This window comes from Alosa pseudoharengus, unplaced genomic scaffold (assembly GCF_046254945.1).
Source record: "Alosa pseudoharengus isolate Yale_2024_CS ecotype anadromous, Long Island Sound unplaced genomic scaffold, YU_APseudo_1.1 YU_APseudo_1.1_scf_9, whole genome shotgun sequence".
NCBI classification, from domain to species: domain Eukaryota; kingdom Metazoa; phylum Chordata; class Actinopteri; order Clupeiformes; family Clupeidae; genus Alosa; species Alosa pseudoharengus.
Genome location: NW_027468881.1, coordinates 38,548,892 through 38,556,150, shown reverse-complemented (window position 1 = coordinate 38,556,150; position 7,259 = coordinate 38,548,892).

The window sequence follows — 7,259 nt, the reverse complement described above, 5'->3', positions numbered from 1 at the left end:
GAGGTGAGGTGAGGTGGGAGGTGAGGTGGAGGTGAGGTGAGGTGGGAGGTGAGGTGGGAGGTGAGGTGAGGTGAGGTGAGGTGAGGTGGAGGTGAGGTGGAGGTGGAGGTGAGGTGAGGTGAGGTGAGGTGGGAGGTGAGGTGAGGTGAGGTGAGGTGAGGTGGAGGTGAGGTGGAGGTGGAGGTGGAGGTGAGGTGGAGGTGAGGTGAAGGTGAGGTGAGGTGAGGTGTAGGTGGAGGTGGGGGTAAGGTGGAGATCTGAGGTGGAGTCAGGTCATCAGAGACTTGCCCAGAGTACGAGCTGTATTAGGGACCCCAATAGTCTGACCCCTGACCCCCAGATGGACCCCAGAGATGAGTGTGTGTGGAGTACCCTAGCATGGCAGAAGCACAGTGGAGTGATGCTCGGATGGATAACACTTTTAACAAATGCATTATCAACTACATAAGCCAATGGGGTCATTAGTTTGCTAAATCAACCTTTTTGCGTACTGCGTACTATATGTTTGTGTAAATGTAAATTCACCTAAAAGGTCTCATTTCCCAATAAACCTTAAAGCCCTTGCCTACATATTGCTTCTAAGTCTGACTCTAAGTCACATTCTACTCTTTATTATTTATGAGACATTTTGAGAAAAACCCTCCCTGCCTCAGTCAGCTCTCTGCCTTCTGACGCATGGACATTGGTCAAAAACAAGAGGTAGGAAGACCAAGCCTGGATGCCAGCCGAACTTAGCCCCGCCCACAACATTTGAGGTCGGGAAGTTCGGTCTGGACTTGTTCCACTCTGGAGCAACTATGTCCGAACCAGAGCTGAACCAATCAAATTGGGCTTTACGATGATGGACAGATGAGCAACAGTGCCTCGTCTGTCACGTCATCAGTGCTAGAATTGGTCTGTAACCTTGCACAATTATAATAATCATTATGTCAATATGTCATGAATACAAAAATAGGTGGATTTTCTGTTTATGTCAAGTTGTCATGACAGAGATAGATAGATAGATAGATAGATAGATAGATAGATAGATAGATACTTTATTGATCCCCAAGGGGAAATTCAAGGTCTCAGTAGCATACAGACATCACACACAACATACACTTACAGCATAAAAAGTAATATAAGTGAATAACACTGAACAATAAAGATAGGAGATAAAAAAAATACTAAAATACTAAATATACTAAATATACTAAATCAAATATCCACATAGTGTGCTTAGGGATGAATAAGCATGAGGCACTTGCAGTGACAGGGCAGGGACTGAGCCTGTAATTCTGTATGCATGGTAAGGTGCTCTATGAGAGTGAGTGTCATGGTGATGGTGCAAAAAGTAGTCCAACAGTGCAACAGTGCAAGAATAAAGTCTAGAGACCAGCATAAAATAAATATGGACATATAAGAGAATAATGTAGACAAAGTAATATAAAAAACTATAGCAGTGCAAGAATAGGTTGAAGTAAGAAGGTTAGGGCCATTGGTCAAATATTAAGTATTAAGTAAGGCCACAATCCAGGCTGTGGAAGAGAGGGAGGGGTTGTGCATATGTGCTAATATAGCCAGTAGGCCAGTGGGCAGTCAGTACACAAACATGGAGAAGGTGGAGAGGCAGACAGACTATGCAGAGAAGTCTATCCCTCCTCTACCCTTAAGTGAAGCATTGAACAGTTCTATGGCCATGGGGACAAATGACTTCCTCAGTCTGTCAGTTGTGCGCGACAGTGAGTGAAGTCTCCAGCTGATCAAGCTCTTCTGCTTTGTTATAGTGCTGTGGAGTGGATGACAGTGAAATACATCTTCTGGTAATGTCATCCTGGTTAATGTGAAGTTGTCATTACAAAGACATCCCAAACATATTTAATGTCAACTTGTCATGACCAAGACAACTTCTGGTAATGTCACTTTGATTAATGTCAAGTTGTCATAATCAAGACATTCCAAACAAACATTCCAACCTGTATTCTACGGCCTCTTGAGGCTGATTGCTTTACCCTGTGAGATGTCTTCCCTTCCCAGCATGCCTCTAACAAACTAACTTACACTAACTGTATACCCTGTGAGATGTCATCTCTCCCAGCATGCCTCTAACACACTAACTTACACTAACTGTTTACCCTGTGAGATGTCATCTCTCCCAGCATGCCTCTAAGATACTAGCTTACACTAACTGTTTACCATGTGAGAGGATGTGAATGGATGCTCTGCTGGATCTGGCCCCTGGTTGGCTCTGCTGGATCTGGCCCCTGGTTGGCTCTGCTGGATCTGGCCCCTGATTGGCCTATCTGGATCTGGCCCCTGATTGGCTCTGCTGGATCTGGCCCCTGGTTGGCTCTGCTGGATCTGGCCCCTGGTTGGCTCTGCTGCAGCTGATGTAGTTCATGTCTGTGGTCTAAACTGTGTCCCTGAGCTGTTTACGCGGCGAGATGAAGATGGAGTTGTTTATGATCTCTCTGACAGATGACTCAGAGGCGGGGCGATCGCGTCTCAGCCAGATGTGGGCCTGACGAGGGCCAGAGGAGTGCCGGAAGCTGACCAGCTCCTCCAGCCATCTGGGCTGATTGGGCTAAATGAGTCCATCTCTCATGCTGTTGGTCAGACAGGACCAACATCTGGGTCCTCTCTCTCTCTCACACACACATACACACACAGACACACACACACACACACACACACACACACACACACACACACACACACACACACACACACACACACACACACACACACACACACAGACTCGTCCCACTCAACTCAAGGACATGCACCAAGGTCACCAGCTGTAAGCACATCACACAAGAACAGCTGAGACTCACACACAACCAGAGGTCAAGTCAGGCTCATACACACACACACACACACACACACACACACACCCACATGCATGCACTCACACACACCATATTATATATATGAAAAACATGAACATTATGTAGTCTATGCATGACCAAAATGTATATATTTAGTTTGTTCAGCTATCAGGTCCACGTGCAAAACCAGATTCAGGAAAAAACATGCAGGATCATAAACCAGAATAGCATGAATCATGCAGTATACAAAATGAGATTTATGGACAGGATGAGGATGAGGAAGAGGCTTTGGAGAGTTAAAGAAGAGCTGAGGAGAAACAGCAGACAGGAGAGGAAGAGGAGGAGAGGAGGAGAGGAGGAGAGGAGGAGGAGAAAAGGAGGAGGAGTAAGAGAGGAGGGGAAGAGGAGGAGGAGAAAGATGAGAGGAGGGGAAGAGGGGAAGAGGAGGAGGGGGTTCAGTCGGTGGACTGAATTTAACGCCTGCCTCACTGTGCATTCAGACAGATTAAAATAGAAAGAAATTTTTGGCTTTTCAACAGTGCCCCCACCCCCTTCATCCTGCACCCCAACTCCTCCTCCTCCTCCTCCACCTCCTCCTCCTCCCCCATTCCTCCTCCACCCCCATTCCTCCTCCTCCTCCACCTCCTCCTCCTCCCCCATTCCTCCTCCTCCTCGACCTCCTCCTCCTCCCCCATTCCTCCTCCTCCCCCACTCCTCCTCATCCACCCCCATCCCTCCTCCTCCTCCTCCCCCACTCCTCCTCCTCCACCCCCACTCCTCCTCCTCCTCCTCCACCTCCTCCTCCCCCATTCCTCCTCCTCCCCCACTCCTCCTCCTCCACCCCCATTCCTCCTCCTCCTCCTCCTCCCCCACTCCTCCTCCTCCGCCTCCATTCCTCCTCATCCTCCTCCCCCACTCCTCCTCCTCCACCCCCACTCCTCCTCCTCCTCCACCTCCTCCTCCTCCCCAATTCCTCCTCCTCCTCCTCCCCCACTCCTCCTCCTCCACCCCCATTCCTCCTCCTCCTCCTCCCCCACTCCTCCTCCTCCACCCCCATTCCTCCTCCTCCTCCACCCCCACTCCTCCTCCTCCTCCTCCTCCTCCTCCTCCTCCTCCCCCACTCCTCCTCCTCCACCCCCATTCCTCCTCCTCCTCCTCCCCCATTCCTCCTCCTCCTCCTCCCCCACTCCTCCTCCTCCACCCCCATTCCTCCTCCTCCTCCACCCCCACTCCTCCTCCTCCTCCTCCTCCTCCCCCACTCCTCCTCCTCCACCCCCATTCCTCCTCCTCCTCCACCCCATTCCTCCTCCTCCTCCTCCCCCACTCCTCCTCCTCCTCCTCCTCCACCTCCTCCTCCTCCCCCATTCCTCCTCCTCCTCCTCCCCCACTCCTCCTCCTCCTCCTCCTCCTCCACCCCCACTCCTCCTCCTCCTCCACTCCTCCTCCTCCTCCTCCTGTCAAACACCCCCCCACTCCTACAAATCGATACTTACCAACAAGGTTGCCTAGCACCAGTTGCTAAGTTACAGCTCGACCCCAGTCTTGTGCGGGCGGAAGCTGAGCGAGCGGCGATGGCGTTCCGTCGGCTCTAAGAATAGCCGCTGTTGATATCCGCGCGCGCGTGTGTGTGTGTGTGTGTGTGTGCGTGTGTGTGTGTGTGTGTGTGTGTGTGTGTGTGTGTGTGTGTGTGCGTGCGTGCGTGCGTGCGTGCGTGCGTGCGTGCGTGCGTGCGTGCGTGCGTGCGTGCGAGTGTGTGTGTGTGTGTGTGTGTGTGTGTGTGTGTGTTGATATCCCCGCGCGTGTGCGTGCGTGTGTGTGTGTGTGTGTGTGTGTGTGAGTGTGTGTGTGTGTGTGTGTGTGTGTGTGTGTGTGTGTGTGAGTGTGTGTGTGTGTGTGTGTGTGTGTGTGTGTGTGTGTGTGTGTGTTGTGTGTGTGTGTGTGTGTGTGTGTGTTGATATCCCCGCGGGGCCCAGACTCCAGCTGCTGTCCCTGGTCTAAGAATAGATCAGCGGGCCGCAGGGCGCTGGCGGCGACCGGCTCCTGCACACCGAGCGCTGGTCATTTTCACACACACCGAGCGCTGGTCATTTTCACACACACCGAGCGCTGGTCATTTTCACACACACCGAGCGCTGGTCATTTTCACACCGTTAAGGTCAGCGAGGCTCAGGGGGCAGCACTGCAAGCAGAGGGTGGAGGAGAGGGGGGTTATGGGTACACATAATATTCTAGAGTATAAAACACGCACGAGTTCACCACAGGGAGATATCTACAGTACAGACACACACACACACACACACCCCACAGATTCACAAGGTGTTCAGTACACATGTAGTAAATCAGCTGTGGGTGTGAGTGTCTGTTAGTGTGTGTGTGTGTGTGTGTGTGTGTGTGTGTGTGAGCATGTGAGTGTGTATGTGTGTGTGAGCATGTGTGTGTGTGTGTGTGTGTGTGTGTGTGTGTGTGTGTGTGTGTGAGCATGTGAGTGTGTATGTGTGTGTGAGCATGTGTGTTTGTGTGTGTGTGTGTGTGTGTGTGTGTGTGTGTGAGCATGTGTGTGTGTGTGTGTGTGTGTGTGTGTGAGCATGTGTGTGTGTGTGTGTATGTGTGTGTGAGCATGTGTGTGTGTTCTAACGCTTGTACTAACTAGATGTCCCACTTCAGGCGTATTTGTTTCGCAATGTGCGTGTAAAATCATTGCGAGGTATGTACAAACAGGCCACAATGATGTAAAAGTGCAAACTGTCGCGGGAGCTGAAAGTGGCAGATTGCGTTTCATGTCATGCATATGCATTCATGGGAGGATCCAGGGGAAAGTGGGAGTTTAGCGTAAAAAGATGGGAGGGGAAGAGTAAAGAGCGCCTAATTATTTATTCCGCAGTATGTACAAAGACTGCTCCTGAAAGCGCACGTCTATTCTGCGCCTAAATACTTCCGCCTTGTAAAAGCAGGTGTTAATCCAAATTGCAGTTCAATGCGTCAATAAGAGAACCTTTCAAAGACAACAGAATCGCTATTTAGAGCACCAGTTTTTGTGGTGAAAGTATTTATAGCCTACTACCAAAAGCAACATTAACTTTCGTTGGCATTTCGAATGTCTTACTTTCACTTTCACGTCATTCACTTAAACTTTCCTACTTGCTAGATTTGACCAATCTTCCATAGCCTATGTGCACAAGTAGTTTGAGTAGAACTACTGATCTTCATTATCTCCCTGCTTGTTTACATCTTATCATGTATGGTATTATTTCATGATCGCTAAACGTTTGATTCTTTTTAATGTTGTTACCAGTTAACTTCATTCAACTGCGCTTGTATGTAGGCGCTGCCATTCAGTTGTGGACGTTCGTAAATTGCGTTTGTATATACGTCCATCTGGCCCTCTGACTCCATCACCATGTTCCTCTCACTCCATCATTTGTGCCCTGTCCCTCGCTCCCGTATTGATATGGACACAAATCACAGGAGAGTGGTGTAAGAGGAACGGACAGGTATCGAACCCAAGGTCTACTAATCAATCAACATACACACACACTCACATTCATACACACACACATACGCACACAAGCCCACACACTCACACACACACACACACACACACACACACACACAAGCGCACACACTCTCACACACACACACACACACACACACACTCAAACACACACACACACACACACGCACATACGCACACTTACTCACACACAGGTATTGAACCTGAGGCCCCCAAATAAACACACACACACACACACACACACACACACACACACACACAGGTATCGAACCCAAGGTTCCGTAATCAATATCCACTTTAACCGCTTTATCAGACAACAACCAGAGGTGACTGACCAACTAACTCTATGATTGCTCTGTGTCTCGGTCTCTCTCTCATTCTGTGTGTGTGTGTGTGTGTGTGTGTGTGTGTGTGATAACCCTTATGCCTGCCTTGCACCTGCCCACATTTCTTTGTGAGAGTCACTAACAACACTGACTGATTTGACTTCACAGAGCCTCCTCCTACACACAGTAGAACAAACCTGCAGAACAGAGAGAGCGTGTGTGTATGTGTGTGTGTGTGTGTATGTGTGTGTGTGTGTGTGTGTGTGTGTGTGTGTGTGTGTGTATGTGCGTGTGTGTGTGTGTGTGTGTGTGTGTATGTGCGTGTGTATGTATGTGCGTGTGTGTGTGTGTGTGTGTATGTGCGTGTGTGTGTATGTGCGTGTGTGTGTGTGTAACTTTGAAATCATTGGTCCAGCCTAATCACATTGATCAGGGATTCCTAACGTTACTTCCTACTTTGCCTAACCTTTACAGACTGATAATAAACTGCATCGACTGTCAGGAAACTATGTTATGTAGGCCTACCTTTGCTGTACATACTGTACATTTATTTTTTTTCGACGGCAATTATTTTGATGCTTGCAGGCATTGCTACTTCGGTTTACCACTTTTGTG